General features: G+C 36.2%; 1 non-coding gene across 1 annotated transcript; it reads left to right on the plus strand.

The window, feature by feature from the left end:
- Nucleotides 1-6,037: 6,037 nt before the first annotated feature.
- TRNAT-AGU (transfer RNA threonine (anticodon AGU)) lies at nt 6,038-6,111 on the plus strand. The gene has a single exon. It is a non-coding gene; the product is annotated as a tRNA-Thr (tRNA).
- Nucleotides 6,112-19,160: the final 13,049 nt, after the last annotated feature.

Raw genomic sequence — 19,160 nt, forward strand, 5'->3', positions numbered from 1 at the left:
TCTCGGGGGGTCGCCGTCCTGCTGCGCCGTTCTGTTCCCTTTGTCTTTACCCGGGTGGCCCGTGACCCCCAGGGGATGGGGATCGCTGTCAGTGGCACGCTGGAAGGTCGCCGCTTACTTTTCTGTCGCTATACGCGCCGCCCACTGGGCTGGCCCAAGCATTGTCTCATGCTGCGTCCCTGCTGGCCGCTCTCCCGCCGGGTGCTGTTGTTCTGGGTGGGGACTTCAACGCTGTCTCTGCCCCGCTGCTCGACTCTTCGGGCCCGGTCTCGATGCCCCGCGCCGCACGGGCTAAACAGCTGGAGGGGTGGGCGGAGGCCCAGGGCTTGTGCGACACCTGGCGTGTCTGGCATCCGCGTGTGCGGCAATACACCCACACTTCGGCCGCCCACCATACTCATGCGCGGATTGATGCAATCTTTGTCCCATCCACCGAATGTGCGGGCATCCAGGACGTTCGCATTCTCCCCAGAGGGATCTCCGATCACTCCCCTGTCCTCCTGGGTCTGGGGCCCCCGCCCCACGGGGCCCGTCAGATGTGGCGCTTCAACGCCTGGTTTCTCCGGGATAAAAGACTCTGCAAGGAAGTAGGGTCCGCGCTGGCGCAGTACTTTGGTGATAACGATGGGTCAGTCTCCTCGGCGGGCACCCTCTGGGAGGCGGGTAAGGCCACCATCAGGGGGGCCGCCAAGGCGTTGGTGGTGCGGCACCGCCAGGCGCAGCTTCAGCAACTCACTGCCTGCGAGGCCCGGGCGTTACGTCTGGAACAATCTCTATCCGCGGATGGGGGTCCGGCCGAGGATCGTCAGCTGCGGCTTCTGCGGGAAGAGATTCGCCAGCGGTCACTGGATGCGGCGAAGCTTCTTTGGCAGTCCTCGGTGGCGAGGGTCTACGGGTGGGGTGACAAGAATGGGGCTCTGCTGCACCGGTTGGTCACCTACCCCGGGGCATCGCGCATTATCCCGGCGATCACCGACTCGAACGGCCAGCTTCAGTCCACCTCCGTGGCCATGGCCAATGCTTTCGCTCAATACTATGCTCGGCTGTACCGGGCCCGGGCGTCGGCCTTATCCCTAGCTTCGCTGCTTGCAGCTCACAATTTAAAACTTCCTTGTCTTCGGTCCAGTGACTGGGAGAGTCTGGAGGCGCCCATCTCTCTGGAGGAGATCGGGGAGGCGATCGGGTGCACGTCGGCGGGAAAAACCCCGGGACCGGACGGATTTCCGCAAGAGTTTTACGCCGCTTATAAGGACCTTTTGACCCCTCGGCTGAGCGCCCTTTATGCTGAGGCGGTTGAACGCGGCTCCTTCCGCCCTGAGGCCGATGTGGCCACGATCGTGGTTCTGCCCAAGTCCGCACCGCCCTCTTGTGACAGATCAGCTTACCGGCCGATCTCCCTCATTAATACAGATATCAAACTCTACGCGGCGGTCCTGGCGCAGAGGCTTCGGCCCTTTCTGTCCACCCTGGTCCATCCGGACCAATGTGGCTTCATGCCGGATCATGTTACCCGCCACTGCCTCCGTCGACTTCACGTGGCCCTGGCCCATCGTCACCGCATATCCCCGTATCTCACGCTCCTACTCGCCGACTTCGAGAAGGCGTTTGATTCGGTTGGGTGGCCCTATCTCTTTGAGGTCCTGACTCATATGGGTTTCGGCCCCAAATTTGTCGGAATGGTGCGGGTCCTCTACGCGCGTCCTCGTGCCCGAGTGCTAGTTAATGGGGCATTGTCGAAGCCGTTTCGGATCGGCCGGGGGACGCGGCAGGGGTGCCCACTGTCGCCTCTCCTCTTTGCCCTTGCCATGGAACCCCTTGCTGCCCTCGTCCGCGCGGACCCTCTTCTTCGGGGCTGGGAGTGGCCGGGCCTTGCGCCCGACAAGATAGCCCTTTATGCAGACAACGTGTTGTTGTACCTTAGCGACCCGGCGCGATCTGGTCCCCGTGCCCTCCATCTTTTGGGCCTTTTTGGCCGTGCGTCGGGCCTCTATTTAAACCCGCATAAATCGGTCCTTGTGCCTCTGCACCCCTCTCGGGAATGCTTTGACTGGCAGGATAGGATTCCCCTCCGCCGGCTGTCGTTTAAATACTTGGGTATATGGGTCTCCCTGCTCCCGAAATTGAGCTGGGCCCTTAACGTGGCTCCCCTGGTCAAGAAGGCCAAGGCTGACCTGGCGCGCTGGCAACCGCTCCCACTCAACCCGCTGGGGAGGGTGGCACTCTACAAAATGATGATCCTCCCCCGGTTCCTCTACGTATTACAAAATACCCCGTGTCCTTTCCGAGGCCTTGGTTCCGCGAGATGGACGGGTTGGCGACTCGATTCCTCTGGGGCGGTGGGAGGCCGCGGCTGGCTTTGTCGACGTGTCGTCTACCCACCTTTGACGGAGGGCTCGGTATGACCAACCTCTACCTCTACTATTTGGCCACTCGCCTTCTCGTCATTCACGATTGGTTCGGCGGGGGATGGTCCGACCCGGCCTACAGGGTGGAACTAACAGATTTGGGTTTCCCCTGCATTTTGGATCGCCTATACGGTGCTCCCATCCCCGCTTCCTGCCCCGGAATCACTAGGGCGGTCTTCTTGGCCTGGCGAGCGGCGCTTCGCCATACCCGGTGGACAGGACGGCTGACTCGCGCCACTCCCCTTTGGCACGGGGCGCTGTTGCGGGATGTTACTGCCTTGGAGGGCTTTCGGTCATGGGACCTGCTCGGCATCTCCCAGCTGGGAGATGTCTGGCGGGGGGGGCGCATGTGCTCATACGCAGAGCTGCAGGAACGCTTCTCCCTTCACTCGTCACAATTTTATAAGTATCTCCAGCTGCGCCATGCCATGCGCACCTATACTCCTTTAGACGTTCGATTGCCAGACCACAGTCCCCCGGAAGCGCAGGTCTTGCTGGGTAACCTGGGGAGGGGGGGTATTTCCCGTATAGACCGCTCTCTTATTAACAATACCCCCGCGGTTCGGGACGGCCTGAGGGAGAGATGGGAGGGTTGGGTGGGACCCTTGGATGAGGTGGATTGGAGGGACGCCCTTATGGCCCCCCGGCTGGTGACGGCCTCCGCCAAGTTGCGGCTGATTCAAATATACTATCTCCACACTGCATACCTCCCACCGGAGCGTCTACACCGTGCGGGTCTCTCTGCTGACGCATCTTGCCCCCGCAGTGGCTTTGACCCGGCCGACTTTATCCATATGGTGTGGTCCTGCCCGGACCTAGGAGATTACTGGAGGGGCATAGAGGCTGACCTCACGGAGGTGTTGGGCTGGGAGGTACCACACAACCCTAGACACGCCCTGCTGGGCATCACAGATGGCACCCGCGCAGAGAAGCTGTTTCTCATGACAGCGTTTATGGTGGCAAAAAGAGACATTGCAGCGGCATGGAAACACCCACGACCGCCTACTTTGGCTAAATGGAGTGCTGGCGTGGACTGGTGTGCGGCCCAGGAACGAACTCTCTATCAGGCGAGGGGCTGCCCCAAGAAATATCGTAGGGTATGGGGGAAATGGTTGGGCAATGTACTTTGATCGGGCGCTTTGGGGGGGCGGGGGTGGGGGACGGGGCTTCGGGGGGGGAGGAGAGGGGGGGATCTCACTCTGTGTGATTGTACAGTGGTGGTTGTCAGGTGCAATGTTTTCTCCTGCTGTGTTTTCAAAATCTCCAATAAAAATTGTTTATCAAAAAAAAAAGTGGTATTGTGAAGATTTTTAAAGTAATGCCTTGAATGAAAAAGGGAAAAGACAATGACAAAGAGCAAAATAGAGATAAAAGATCATTCTGGAGTTGAATTCAAGTAATGCATTCTTGAACAAGGCATAATTCAAAATTTTATGAATATGGTAAGCAGTATATTAATGAGGTGTTTATGAATAAGATGAGTGTTCTCATCTAAAGTGATTGAGTAGAGCATTGTATGAACTTAGAAAAGATTATGAAAGAGAAAACTCAGGATTTTCTTGAAAACTATAAGGCAAACTGTCCCTTTAAGTATTTTCAAGAGGGTGCTGTGGCTTAGCTGGTTAAAGCACCTGTCTAGTAAACAGGAGATCCTTAGTTCAAATCTCAGCAGCGCCTTCATTTTCTTATTCTTAAATAAAAAATTATTTTCATTAAGTCGTACTTTGATACAATTAAATTAGAAAAGTCTGATTCATCTTTCTGTTGAACAGATCATCTTAAACCTAATAAAAAATAAAAGTGTTCTCATGATTATAGTAGCAATACTGTGATCGCAAAATGAAAATTGTATATCAATGAGGAAGTCACAGATTAAATATTACCCTAAATTTGAGCAATATTGATGTTTTTATGTAAAACAATTATTTGTAACTATTCAATATAGGGAATTGAGTTTAAAAATATTTTTTTTTAATACCACATAGTTATTCTTGTTTAGAGATTAGGAATCCTTTCTTTTATAACATTGGAATACATATAAAGAATCTTTATTGCAGGCACCGAATTCGATCGCCAATACTAAATTAATGATGCCTTCATTGTTACTACAGTAGGTGCTGTGGCTAAGTGGTTAAACTGCCTGTCTCGCAAACAGGAAATCTTGAGTTCAAATCTCAGCAGCACATTATTATTGGCTCCTTACATGTAAGAATAATTTTCATCACGCAAATGTTGAATACTATTTAAAAAGAAAAGTCTTATTCTGTGACCTTTAGAATGGTTCATCTTAAATTGAAATAAAAAAGTGGTATTGTGAAGATTTTTAAAGTAATGCCTTGAATGAAAAAGGGAAAAGACAATGACAAAGAGCAAAATAGAGATAAAAGATGATTCTGGAGTTGAATTCAAGTAATGCATTCTTGAACAAGGCATAAATCAAAATTCTTTGAATATGGTAAGCAGTATATTAATGAGGTGTTTATGAATAAGATGAGTGTTCTCATCTAAAGTGATTGAGTAGAGCATTGTATGAACTTAGAAAAGATTATGAAAGTGAAAAACTCAGGATTTTCTTGAAAACTTTAAGGCAAACTGTGCCTTAAAGCATTTTCAAGAGGTTGCTGTGGCTTAGCTTGTTAAAGTGCCTGTCTAGTAAATAGGAGATCCGGAGTTCAAATTTCAGCAGTGCCTTCTTTATCTTAATATTAAATAAAACATTATTTTCATTAAATCGTACTTTGATACAATTAAATTAGAAAAGTCTGATTCATCTTTCTGTTGAACAGATCATCTTAAACCCGATAAAAAATCAGAGTGTTCTCATGATTATAGTACCAATACTGTGATCGCAAAATGAAAAAGGTAGATCAATGAAGAAGTCATAGTTGAAATATTACCCTAAATTTGAGCAATATTGATGTTTTTATGTAAAACAATTATTTGTAACTATTCAATATAGGGAATTGAGTTTAAAAATAGTTTTTTTTAATACCACATAGTTATTCTTGTTTAGAGATTAGGAATCGTTTCTTTTATAACATTGGAATACATATAAAGAATCTTTATTGCAGGCTCCGAATTCGATCGCCAATACTAAATTAATGATTCCTTCTTTGCTACTACAGTAGGTGCTGTGGCTAAGTGGTTAAACTGCCTGTCTCGCAAACAGGAAATCCTGAGTTCAAATCTCAGCAGCACCTTATTATTGGCTCCTTACATGTAAGAATAATTTTAATCATGCAAATGTTGAATACTATTTAAAAAGAAAAGTCTTGTTCTGTGACCTTTAGAATGGTTCATCTTAAATTGAAATAAAAAAAGTGGTATTGTGAAGATTTTTAAAGTAATGCCTTGAATGAAAAAAGGAAAAGACAATGACAAAGAGCAAAATAGAGATAAAAGATCATTCTGGAGTTGAATTCAAGTAATGCATTCTTGAACAAGGCATAATTCAAAATTCTATGAATATGGTAAGCAGTATATTAATGAGGTGTTTATGAATAAGATTAATGTTCTCAGCTAAAGTGATTGAGTAGAGCATTGTATGAACTTAGAAAAGATTTTGAAAGAGAAAAACTCAGGATTTTCTTGAAAACTATAAGGCAAACTGTCCCTTTAAGCATTTTCAAGAGGGTGCTGTGGCTTAGTTGGTTAAAGCGCCTGTCTAGTAAACAGGAGATCCTGAGTTCAAATCTCAGCAGCGCCTTTATTTTCTTTTTCTTAAATAAAAAAATATTTTCATTAAGTCGTACTTTGATACAATTAAATTAGAAAAGTCTGATTCATCTTTCTGTTAAACAGATCATCTTAAACCTAATAAAAAATAAAAGTGTTCTCATGAATATAGGAGCAATACTGTGATCGCAAAATGAAAAAGGTATATCAATGAGGAAGTCACAGTTGAAATATTACCCTAAATTTGAGCAATATTGATGTTTTTATGTAAAACAATTATTTGTAACTATTCAATAAAGGGAATTGAGTTTAAAAATAGTTTTTTTAATACCACATAGTTATTCTTGTTTAGAGATTAGGAATCCTTTCTTTTATAACATTGGAATACATATAAAGAATCTTTATTGCAGGCACCGAATTCGATCGCCAATACTAAATTAATGATTCCTTCATTGTTACTACAGTAGGTGCTGTGGCTAACTGGTTAAAGTACCTGTTTCGTGAACAGGAAATCCTGAGTTCAAATCTCAGCAGCACCTTATTATTGGCTCCTTAGATGTAAGAATAATTTTCATCACGCAAATTTTGAGTACTATTTAAAAAGAAAAGTCTTGTTCTGTGACCTTTAGAATGGTTCATCTTAAATTGAAAGAAAAAACGTGGTATTGTGAAGATTTTTAAAGTAATGCCTTGAATGAAAAAGGGAAAAGACAATGACAAAGAGCAAAATAGAGATAAAATATCATTCTGGAGTTGAATTCAAGTAATGCATTCTTGAACAAGGCATAATTCAAAATTCTATGAATATGGTAAGCAGTATATTAATGATGTGTTTATGAATAAGATGAGTGTTCTCATCTAAAGTGATTGAGTAGAGCATTGGATGAACTTAGAAAAGATTATGAAAGAGAAAAACTCAGGATTTTATTGAAAACTATAAGGCAAACTGTCCCTTAAAGCATTTTCAAGAGGATACTGTGGCTTAGCTGGTTAAAGCGCCTGTCTAGTAAACAGGAGATCATGAGCTCAAATCTCAGAAGTGCCTTCATTTTCTTATTCTTAAATAAAAAATAATTTTCATTAAGTCGGACTTTGATACAATTAAATTAGAAAAGTCTGATTCATCTTTCTGTTTAACAGATCATCTTAAACCTGATAAAAAATCAGAGTGTTCTCATGATTATAGTAGCAATACTGTGATTGCAAAATGAAAATGGTGTATCAATGAGGAAGTCACAGATGAAATATAACCCTAAATTTGAGCAATATTGATTTGTTTATGTAAAACAATTATTTGTAACAATTCAATATAGGGAATTGAGTTTAAAAAGAGTTTTTTTTAATACCACATAGTTATTCTTGTTTAGAGATTAGGAATCCTTTCTTTTATAACATTGGAATACAGATAAAGAATCTTTATTGCAGGCACCGAATTCGATCGCCAATACTAAATTAATGATTCCTTCATTGTTACTACACTAGGTGCTGTGGCAAAGTGGTTAAAGTGCCTGTCTCGTAAACAGAAAATCCTGAGTTCAAATCTCAGCAGCACCTTATTATTGGCTCCTTACATGTAAGAATAATTTTCATCACGCAAATGTTGAATACTATTTAAAAAGAAAAGTCTTGTTCTGTGACCTTTAGAATGGTTCATCTTAGATTGAAATAAAAAAAGTTGTATTGTGAAGATTTTTAAAGTAATGCCTTGAATGAAAAAAGGAAAAGACAATGACAAAGAGCAAAATAGAGATAAAAGATCATTCTGGAGTTGAATTCAAGTAATGCATTCTTGAACAAGGCATAATTCAAAATTCTATGAATATGGTAAGCAGTATATTAATGAGGTGTTTATGAATAAGATGAGTGTTCTCATCTAAAGTGATTGAGTAGAGCATTGTATGAACTTAGAAAAGATTATGAAAGAGAAAAACTCAGGATTTTCTTGGAAACTATAAGGCAAACTGTCCCTTTAAGCATTTTCAAGAGGGTGCTGTGGCTTAGTTGGTTAAAGCGCCTTCCTAGTAAACAGGAGATCCTGAGTTCAAATCTCAGCAGCGCCTTCATTTTCTTATTCTTAAATAAAAAATTATTTTCAATAAGTCGTACTTTGATACAATTAAATTAGAAAAGTCTGATTCATCTTTCTGTTGAACAGATCATCTTAAACCTAATAAAAAATAAAAGTGTTCTCATGATTATAGTAGCAATACTGTGATCGCAAAATGAAAATTGTATATCGATGAGGAAGTCACAGATTAAATATTACCCTAAATTTGAGCAATATTGATGTTTTTATGTAAAACAATTATTTGTAACTATTCAATAAAGGGAATTGAGTTTAAAAATAGTTTTTTTTAATACCACATAGTTATTCTTGTTTAGAGATTAGGAATCCTTTCTTTTATAACAATGGAATACATATAAAGAATCTTTATTGCAGGCACCGAATTCGATCGCCAATACTAAATTAATGATTCCTTCATTGTTACTACAGTAGGTGCTGTGGCTAAGTGGTTAAAGTGCCTGTCTCGTAAACAGGAAATCCTGAGTTCAAATCTCAACATCACTTTATTATTGGCTCCCTAAATGTAAGAATCATTTTCATCACGCAAATGTTGAATACTATTTAAAAAGAAAAGTCTTGTTCTGTGACCTTTAGAATGGTTCATCTTAAATTGAAATAAAAAAAGTGGTATTGTGAAGATTTTTAAAGTAATGCCTTGAATGAAAAAGGGAAAAGACAATGACAAAGAGCAAAATAGAGATAAAAGATCATTCTGGAGTTGAATTCAAGTAATGCATTCTTGAACAAGGCATAATTCAAAATTCTATGAATATGGTAAGCAGTATATTAATGAGGTGTTTATGAATAAGATGAGTGTTCTCATCTAAAGTGATTGAGTAGAACATTGTATGAACTTAGAAAAGATTATGAAAGAGAAAAACTCAGGATTTTCTTGAAAACTATAAGGCAAACTGTCCCTTTAAGTATTTTCAAGAGGGTGCTGTGGCTTAGCTGGTTAAAGCGCCTGTCTAGTAAACAGGAGATCCTTAGTTCAAATCTCAGCAGCGCCTTCATTTTCTTATTCTTAAAGAAAAAATAATTTTCATTAAGTCGTACTTTGATACAATTAAATTAGAAAAGTCTGATTCATCTTTCTGTTGAACAGATCATCTTAAACCTAATAAAAAATAAAAGTGTTCTCATGATTATAGTAGCATTACTGTGATCGCAAAATGAAAATTGTATATCAATGAGGAAGTCACAGATTAAATATTACCCTAAATTTGAGCAATATTGATGTTTTTATGTAAAACAATTATTTGTAACTATTCAATATAGGGAATTGAGTTTAAAAATATTTTTTTTAATACCACATAGTTATTCTTGTTTAGAGATTAGGAATCCTTTCTTTTATAACATTGGAATACATATAAAGAATCTTTATTGCAAGCACCGAATTCGATCACCAATACTAAATTAATGATTCCTTCATTGTTACTACAGTAGGTGCTGTGGCTAAGTGGTTAAACTGCCTGTCTCGCAAACAGGAAATCTTGAGTTCAAATCTCAGCAGCACGTTATTATTGGCTCCTTACATGTAAGAATAATTTTCATCACGCAAATGTTGAATACTATTTAAAAAGAAAAGTCTTGTTCTGTGACCTTTAGAATGGTTCATCTTAAATTGAAATAAAAAACGTGGTATTGTGAAGATTTTTAAAGTAATGCCTTGAATGAAAAAGGGAAAAGACAATGACAAAGAGCAAAATAGAGATAAAAGATGATTCTGGAGTTGAATTCAAGTAATGCATTCTTGAACAAGGCATAATTCAAAATTCTATGAATATGGTAAGCAGTATATTAATGATGTGTTTATGAATAAGATGAGTGTTCTCATCTAAAGTGATTGAGTAGAGCATTGTATGAACTTAGAAAAGATTATGGAAGAGAAAAACTCAGGATTTTCTTGAAAACTATAAGGCAAACTGTCCCTTAAAGCATTTCAAAGAGGATACTGTGGCTTAGCTGGTTAAAGCGCCTGTCTAGTAAACAGGAGATCATGAGCTCAATTCTCAGAAGTGCCTTCATTTTCTTATTCTTAAATAAAAAATAATTTTCATTAAGTCGGACTTTGATACAATTAAATTAGAAAAGTCTGATTCATCTTTCTGTTTAACAGATCATCTTAAACCTGATAAAAAATCAGAGTGTTCTCATGAATATAGTAGCAATACTGTGATCGCAAAATGAAAAAGGTATATCGATGAGGAAGTCACAGTTGAAATATTACCCTAAATTTGAGCAATATTGATGTTTTTATGTAAAACAATTATTTGTAACTATTCAATAAAGGGAATTGAGTTTAAAAATAGTTTTTTTTAATACCACATAGTTATTCTTGTTTAGAGATTAGGAATCCTTTCTTTTATAACAATGGAATACATATAAAGAATCTTTATTGCAGGCACCGAATTCGATCTCCAATACTAAATTAATGATTCCTTCATTGTTACTACAGTAGGTGCTGTGGCTAAGTGGTTAAACTGCCTGTCTCGCAAACAGGAAATCTTGAGTTCAAATCTCAGCAGCACATTATTATTGGCTCCTTACATGTAAGAATAATTTTCATCACGCAAATGTTGAATACTATTTAAAAAGAAAAGTCTTGTTCTGTGACCTTTAGAATGGTTCATCTTAAATTGAAATAAAAAAAGTTGTATTGTGAAGATTTGTAAAGTAATGCCTTGAATGAAAAAAGGAAAAGACAATGACAAAGAGCAAAATAGAGATAAAAGATCATTCTGGAGTTGAATTCAAGTAATGCATTCTTGAACAAGGCATAATTCAAAATTCTATGAATATGGTAAGCAGTATATTAATGAGGTGTTTATGAATAAGATGAGTGTTCTCATCTAAAGTGATTGAGTAGAGCATTGTATGAACTTAGAAAAGATTATGAAAGAGAAAAACTCAGGATTTTCTTGAAAACTATAAGGCAAACTGTCCCTTTAAGCGTTTTCAAGAGGGTTCTGTGGCTTAGTTGGTTAAAGCGCCTTTCTAGTAAACAGGAGATCCTGAGTTCAAATCTCAGCAGCGCCTTCATTTTCTTATTCTTAAATAAAAAATTATTTTCATTAAGTCGTACTTTGATACAATTAAATTAGAAAAGTCTGATTCATCTTTCTGTTGAACAGATCATCTTAAACCTAATAAAAAATAAAAGTGTTCTCATGATTATAGTAGCAATACTGTGATCGCAAAATGAAAATTGTATATCAATGAGGAAGTCACAGATTAAATATTACCCTAAATTTGAGCAATATTGATGTTTTTATGTAAAACAATTATTTGTAACTATTCAATATAGGGAATTGAGTTTAAAAATAGTTTTTTTTAATACCAAATAGTTATTCTTGTTTTGAGATTAGGAATCCTTTCTTTTATAACATTGGAATACCTATAAAGAATCTTTATTGCAGGCACCGAATTCGATCGCCAATACTAAATTAATGATTCCTTCTTTGCTACAACAGTAGGTGCTGTGGCTAAGTGGTTAAACTGCCTGTCTTGCAAACAGGAAATCCTGAGTTCAAATCTCAGCAGCACCTTATTATTGGCTCCTTACATGTAAGAATAATTTTAATCACGCAAATGTTGAATACTATTTAAAAAGAAAAGTCTTGTTCTGTGACCTTTAGAATGGTTCATCTTAAATTGAAATAGAAAAAGTGGTATTGTGAAGATTTTTAAAGTAATGCCTTGAATGAAAAAGGGAAAAGACAATGACAAAGAGCAAAATAGAGATAAAAGATCATTCTGGAGTTGAATTCAAGTAATGCATTCTTGAACAAGGCATAATTCAAAATTCTATGAATATGGTAAGCAGTATATTAATGAGGTGTTTATGAATAAGATGAGTGTTCTCATCTAAAGTGATTGAGTAGAGCATTGTATGAACTTAGAAAAGATTATGAAAGAGAAAAACTCAGGATTTTCTTGGAAACTATAAGGCAAACTGTCCCTTTAAGCATTTTCAAGAGGGTGCTGTGGCTTAGTTGGTTAAAGCGCCTTCCTAGTAAACAGGAGATCCTGAGTTCAAATCTCAGCAGCGCCTTCATTTTCTTATTCTTAAATAAAAAATTATTTTCAATAAGTCGTACTTTGATACAATTAAATTAGAAAAGTCTGATTCATCTTTCTGTTGAACAGATCATCTTAAACCTAATAAAAAATAAAAGTGTTCTCATGAATATAGTAGCAATACTGTGATCGCAAAATGAAAAAGGTATATCGATGAGGAAGTCACAGTTGAAATATTACCCTAAATTTGAGCAATATTGATGTTTTTATGTAAAACAATTATTTGTAACTATTCAATATAGGGAATTGAGTTTAAAAATAGTTTTTTTTAATACCAAATAGTTATTCTTGTTTTGAGATTAGGAATCCTTTCTTTTATAACATTGGAATACCTATAAAGAATCTTTATTGCAGGCACCGAATTCGATCGCCAATACTAAATTAATGATTCCTTCTTTGCTACAACAGTAGGTGCTGTGGCTAAGTGGTTAAAGTGCCTGTCTCGTAAACAGGAAATCCTGAGTTCAAATCTCAACAGCACTTTATTATTGGCTCCCTAAATGTAAGAATCATTTTCATCACGCAAATGTTGAATACTATTTAAAAAGAAAAGTCTTGTTCTGTGACCTTTAGAATGGTTCATCTTAAATTGAAATAAAAAATGTGGTATTGTGAAGATTTTTAAAGTAATGCCTTGAATGAAAAAGGGAAAAGACAATGACAAAGAGCAAAATAGAGATAAAAGATGATTCTGGAGTTGAATTCAAGTAATGCATTCTTGAACAAGGCATAATTCAAAATTCTATGAATATGGTAAGCAGTATATTAATGATGTGTTTATGAATAAGATGAGTGTTCTCATATAAAGTGATTGAGTAGAGCATTGTATGAACTTAGAAAAGATTATGGAAGAGAAAAACTCAGGATTTTCTTGAAAACTATAAGGCAAACTGTCCCTTAAAGCATTTCAAAGAGGATACTGTGGCTTAGCTGGTTAAAGCACCTGTCTAGTAAACAGGAGATCATGAGCTCAAATCTCAGAAGTGCCTTCATTTTCTTATTCTTAAATAAAAAATAATTTTCATTAAGTCGGACTTTGATACAATTAAATTAGAAAAGTCTGATTCATCTTTCTGTTTAACAGATCATCTTAAACCTGATAAAAAATCAGAGTGTTCTCATGAATATAGTAGCAATACTGTGATCGCAAAATGAAAAAGGTATATCGATGAGGAAGTCACAGTTGAAATATTACCCTAAATTTGAGCAATATTGATGTTTTTATGTAAAACAATTATTTGTAACTATTCAATAAAGGGAATTGAGTTTAAAAATAGTTTTTTTTAATACCACATAGTTATTCTTGTTTAGAGATTAGGAATCCTTTCTTTTATAACAATGGAATACATATAAAGAATCTTTATTGCAGGCACCGAATTCGATCGCCAATACTAAATTAATGATTCCTTCATTGTTACTACAGTAGGTGCTGTGGCTAAGTGGTTAAAGTGCCTGTCTCGTAAACAGAAAATCCTAAGTTCAAATCTCAACAGCACTTTATTATTGGCTCCCTACATGTAAGAATCATTTTCATCACGCAAATGTTGAATACTATTTAAAAAGAAAAGTCTTGTTCTGTGACATTTAGAATGGTTCATCTTGAATTGAAATAAAAAAAGTGGTATTGTGAAGATTTTTAAAGTAATGCCTTGAATGAAAAAGGGAAAAGACAATGACAAAGAGCAAAATAGAGATAAAAGATCATTCTGGAGTTGAATTCAAGTAATGCATTCTTGAACAAGGCATAATTTAAAATTTTATGAATATGGTAAGCAGTATATTAATGAGGTGTTTATGAATAAGATGAGTGTTCTCATCTAAAGTGATTGAGTAGAGCATTGTATGAACTTAGAAAAGATTATGAAAGAGAAAACTCAGGATTTTCTTGAAAACTATAAGGCAAACTGTCCCTTTAAGTATTTTCAAGAGGGTGCTGTGGCTTAGCTGGTTAAAGCACCTGTCTAGTAAACAGGAGATCCTTAGTTCAAATCTCAGCAGCGCCTTCCTTTTCTTATTCTTAAATAAAAAATTATTTTCATTAAGTCGTACTTTGATACAATTAAATTAGAAAAGTCTGATTCATCTTTCTGTTGAACAGATCATCTTAAACCTAATAAAAAATAAAAGTGTTCTCATGATTATAGTAGCAATACTGTGATCGCAAAATGAAAATTGTATATCAATGAGGAAGTCACAGATTAAATATTACCCTAAATTTGAGCAATATTGATGTTTTTATGTAAAACAATTATTTGTAACTATTCAATATAGGAAATTGAGTTTAAAAATATTTTTTTTTAATACCACATAGTTATTCTTGTTTAGAGATTAGGAATCCTTTCTTTTATAACATTGGAATACATATAAAGAATCTTTATTGCAGGCACCGAATTCGATCGCCAATACTAAATTAATGATGCCTTCATTGTTACTACAGTAGGTGCTGTGGCTAAGTGGTTAAACTGCCTGTCTCGCAAACAGGAAATCTTGAGTTCAAATCTCAGCAGCACATTATTATTGGCTCCTTACATGTAAGAATAATTTTCATCACGCAAATGTTGAATACTATTTAAAAAGAAAAGTCTTGTTCTGTGACCTTTAGAATGGTTCATCTTAAATTGAAATAAAAAAAGTGGTATTGTGAAGATTTTTAAAGTAATGCCTTGAATGAAAAAGGGAAAGACAATGACAAAGAGCAAAATAGAGATAAAAGATGATTCTGGAGTTGAATTCAAGTAATGCATTCTTGAACAAGGCATAAATCAAAATTCTTTGAATATGGTAAGCAGTATATTAATGAGGTGTTTATGAATAAGATGAGTGTTCTCATCTAAAGTGATTGAGTAGAGCATTGTATGAACTTAGAAAAGATTATGAAAGTGAAAAACTCAGGATTTTCTTGAAAACTTTAAGGCAAACTGTGCCTTAAAGCATTTTCAAGAGGTTGCTGTGGCTTAGCTTGTTAAAGTGCCTGTCTAGTAAATAGGAGATCCGGAGTTCAAATCTCAGCAGTGCCTTCTTTATCTTAATATTAAATAAAACATTATTTTCATTAAATCGTACTTTGATACAATTAAATTAGAAAAGTCTGATTCATCTTTCTGTTGAACAGATCATCTTAAACCCGATAAAAAATCAGAGTGTTCTCATGATTATAGTACCCATACTGTGATCGCAAAATGAAAAAGGTAGATCAATGAAGAAGTCATAGTTGAAATATTACCCTAAATTTGAGCAATATTGATGTTTTTATGTAAAACAATTATTTGTAACTATTCAATATAGGGAATTGAGTTTAAAAATAGTTTTTTTAATACCACATAGTTATTCTTGTTTAGAGATTAGGAATCGTTTCTTTTGTAACATTGGAATACATATAAAGAATCTTTATTGCAGGCACCGAATTCGATCGCCAATACTAAATTAATGATTCCTTCTTTGCTACTACAGTAGGTGCTGTGGCTAAGTGGTTAAACTGCCTGTCTCGCAAACAGGAAATCTTGAGTTCAAATCTCAGCAGCACATTATTATTGGCTCCTTACATGTAAGAATAATTTTCATCACGCAAATGTTGAATACTATTTAAAAAGAAAAGTCTTGTTCTGTGACCTTTAGAATGGTTCATCTTAAATTGAAATAAAAAACGTGGTATTGTGAAGATTTTTAAAGTAATGCCTTGAATGAAAAAGGGAAAAGACAATGACAAAGAGAAAAATAGAGATAAAAGATGATTCTGGAGTTGAATTCAAGTAATGCATTCTTGAACAAGGCATAATTCAAAATTCTATGAATATGGTAAGCAGTATATTAATGATGTGTTTATGAATAAGATGAGTGTTCTCATCTAAAGTGATTGAGTAGAGCATTGTATGAACTTAGAAAAGATTATGGAAGAGAAAAACTCAGGATTTTCTTGAAAACTATAAGGCAAACTGTCCCTTAAAGCATTTCAAAGAGGATACTGTGGCTTAGCTGGTTAAAGCGCCTGTCTAGTAAACAGGAGATCATGAGATCAAATCTCTGAAGTGCCTTCATTTTCTTATTCTTAAATTAAAAATAATTTTCATTAAGTCGGACTTTGATACAATTAAATTAGAAAAGTCTGATTCATCTTTCTGTTTAACAGATCATCTTAAACCTGATAAAAAATCAGAGTGTTCTCATGAATATAGTAGCAATACTGTGATCGCAAAATGAAAAAGGTATATCGATGAGGAAGTCACAGTTGAAATATTACCCTAAATTTGAGCAATATTGATGTTTTTATGTAAAACAATTATTTGTAACTATTCAATAAAGGGAATTGAGTTTAAAAATAGTTTTTTTTAATACCACATAGTTATTCTTGTTTAGAGATTAGGAATCCTTTCTTTTATAACAATGGAATACATATAAAGAATCTTTATTGCAGGCACCGAATTCGATCGCCAATACTAAATTAATGATTCCTTCATTGTTACTACAGTAGGTGCTGTGGCTAAGTGGTTAAAGTGCCTGTCTCGTAAACAGGAAATCCTAAGTTCAAATCTCAACAGCACTTTATTATTGGCTCCCTACATGTAAGAATCATTTTCATCACGCAAATGTTGAATACTATTTAAAAAGAAAAGTCTTGTTCTGTGACATTTAGAATGGTTCATCATGAATTGAAATAAAAAAAGTGGTATTGTGAAGATTTTTAAAGTAATGCCTTGAATGAAAAAGGGAAAAGACAATGACAAAGAGCAAAATAGAGATAAAAGATAATTCTGGAGTTGAATTCAAGTAATGCATTCTTGAACAAGGCATAATTCAAAATTTTATGAATATGGTAAGCAGTATATTAATGAGGTGTTTATGAATAAGATGAGTGTTCTCATCTAAAGTGATTGAGTAGAGCATTGTATGAACTTAGAAAAGATTATGAAAGAGAAAACTCAGGATTTTCTTGAAAACTATAAGGCAAACTGTCCCTTTAAGTATTTTCGAGAGGGTGCTGTGGCTTAGCTGGTTAAAGCACCTGTCTAGTAAACAGGAGATCCTTAGTTCAAATCTCAGCAGCGCCTTCATTTTCTTATTCTTAAATAAAAAATTATTTTCATTAAGTCGTACTTTGATACAATTAAATTAGAAAAGTCTGATTCATCTTTCTGTTGAACAGATCATCTTAAACCTAATAAAAAATAAAAGTGTTCTCATGATTATAGTAGCAATACTGTGATCGCAAAATGAAAATTGTATATCAATGAGGAAGTCACAGATTAAATATTACCCTAAATTTGAGCAATATTGATATTTTTATGTAAAACAATTATTTGTAACTATTCAATATAGGGAATTGAGTTTAAAAATATTTTTTTTTAATACCACATAGTTATTCTTGTTTAGAGATTAGGAATCCTTTCTTTTATAACATTGGAATACATATAAAGAATCTTTATTGCAGGCACCGAATTCGATCGCCAATACTAAATTAATGATGCCTTCATTGTTACTACAGTAGGTGCTGTGGCTAAGTGGTTAAACTGCCTGTCTCGCAAACAGGAAATCTTGAGTTCAAATCTCAGCAGCACATTATTATTGGCTCCTTACATGTAAGAATAATTTTCATCACGCAAATGTTGAATACTATTTAAAAAGAAAAGTCTTGTTCTGTGACCTTTAGAATGGTTCATCTTAAATTGAAATAAAAAAAGTGGTATTGTGAAGATTTTTAAAGTAATGCCTTGAATGAAAAAGGGAAAAGACAATGACAAAGAGCAAAATAGAGATAAAAGATGATTCTGGAGTTGAATTCAAGTAATGCATTCTTGAACAAGGCATAAATCAAAATTCTTTGAATATGGTAAGCAGTATATTAATGAGGTGTTTATGAATAAGATGAGTGTTCTCATCTAAAGTGATTGAGTAGAGCATTGTATGAACTTAGAAAAGATTATGAAAGTGAAAAACTCAGGATTTTCTTGAAAACTTTAAGGCAAACTGTGCCTTAAAGCATTTTCAAGAGGTTGCTGTGGCTTAGCTTGTTAAAGTGCCTGTCTAGTAAATAGGCGATCCGGAGTTCAAATCTCAGCAGTGCCTTCTTTATCTTAATATTAAATAAAACATTATTTTCATTAAATCGTACTTTGATACAATTAAATTAGAAAAGTCTGATTCATATTTCTGTTGAACAGATCATCTTAAACCCGATAAAAAATCAGAGTGTTCTCATGATTATAGTACCAATACTGTGATCGCAAAATGAAAAAGGTAGATCAATGAAGAAGTCATAGTTGAAATATTACCCTAAATTTGAGCAATATTGATGTTTTTATGTAAAACAATTATTTGTAACTATTCAATATAGGGAATTGAGTTTAAAAATAGTTTTTTTTAATACCACATAGTTATTCTTGTTTAGAGATTAGGAATCGTTTCTTTTATAACATTGGAATACATATAAAGAATCTTTATTGCAGGCACCGAATTCGATCGCCAATACTAAATTAATGATTCCTTCTTTGCTACTACAGTAGGTGCTGTGGCTAAGTGGTTAAACTGCCTGTCTCGCAAACAGGAAATCCTGAGTTCAAATCTCAGCAGCACCTTATTATTGGCTCCTTACATGTAAGAATAATTTTAATCATGCAAATGTTGAATACTATTTAAAAAGAAAAGTCTTGTTCTGTGACCTTTAGAATGGTTCATCTTAAATTGAAATAAAAAAAGTGGTATTGTGAAGATTTTTAAAGTAATGCCTTGAATGAAAAAAGGAAAAGACAATGACAAAGAGCAAAATAGAGATAAAAGATCATTCTGGAGTTGAATTCAAGTAATGCATTCTTGAACAAGGCATAATTCAAAATTCTATGAATATGGTAAGCAGTATATTAATGAGGTGTTTATGAATAAGATTAATGTTCTCATCTAAAGTGATTGAGTAGAGCATTGTATGAACTTAGAAAAGATTTTGA

This window comes from Triturus cristatus, chromosome 12, assembly GCF_964204655.1.
Source record: "Triturus cristatus chromosome 12, aTriCri1.1, whole genome shotgun sequence".
NCBI classification, from domain to species: Eukaryota; Metazoa; Chordata; class Amphibia; order Caudata; family Salamandridae; genus Triturus; species Triturus cristatus.